The 684-nt window shown below is 31.3% G+C and overlaps 1 pseudogene; it reads right to left on the reverse strand.

Moving 5' to 3' along the window:
• Positions 1 to 219: 219 nt before the first annotated feature.
• LOC112485328 lies at positions 220 to 338 on the reverse strand (annotated as a pseudogene).
• Positions 339 to 684: the final 346 nt, after the last annotated feature.

Here is a 684-nt window from a genome sequence, read left to right on the forward strand (position 1 = left end):
ACCAAATAGTGGATTCATCTATTTTTCCTTGCAGTTCTAAGAATTGTTATGTATTTTTGAGATTTTAGAGATTATCATTATGTAATACTCTTCTTTATCCCTGATAACTTTCCTTATTTTGAAGTGTGCTCTGTCTGAAATTAATATAGCTACTCTTGCTTTCTTTTAATTAGTATTAGCGTAGTATACCTTTCTTCATCCATTTACTTTTTTTTTTAATGCCTATAGCACCTGATATTCCTAGGTGATCTCCCAGCCAAGTACTAACCAGGCCCAACTCTGCTTAGCTTCCGAGATCAGACAAGATCTGGCATGTTCAGGGTGGCATGGCCATAGACTTTCTTCCATTTACTTTTAATCTATGTGTGTGTTCATAATTCAAGTGGGTTTCTTGTAGACACCATATACAGTAGTTGGGTCTTGTTCTTGGATCTACTCTGACAATCTATTTTAATGGTGCATTTATTTATTTATTCCATTTTTATAAATCTATTTATTTAAATTAGTTTCAAGTTGTGTTCATAAGTGGGTTTCTTGTAGACACCATATACAGTAGTTGGGTCTTGTTCTTGGATCTACTCTGACAATCTATTTTAATGGTGCATTTATTTATTTTATTTATTTTTATAAATCTATTTATTTAAATTAGTTTCAAGTATACAGTACATTGGTTAGATATCTATA

The sequence above is a fragment of the Pteropus alecto genome, unplaced genomic scaffold, assembly GCF_000325575.1.
Source record: "Pteropus alecto unplaced genomic scaffold, ASM32557v1 scaffold68, whole genome shotgun sequence".
NCBI classification, from domain to species: Eukaryota; Metazoa; Chordata; class Mammalia; order Chiroptera; family Pteropodidae; genus Pteropus; species Pteropus alecto.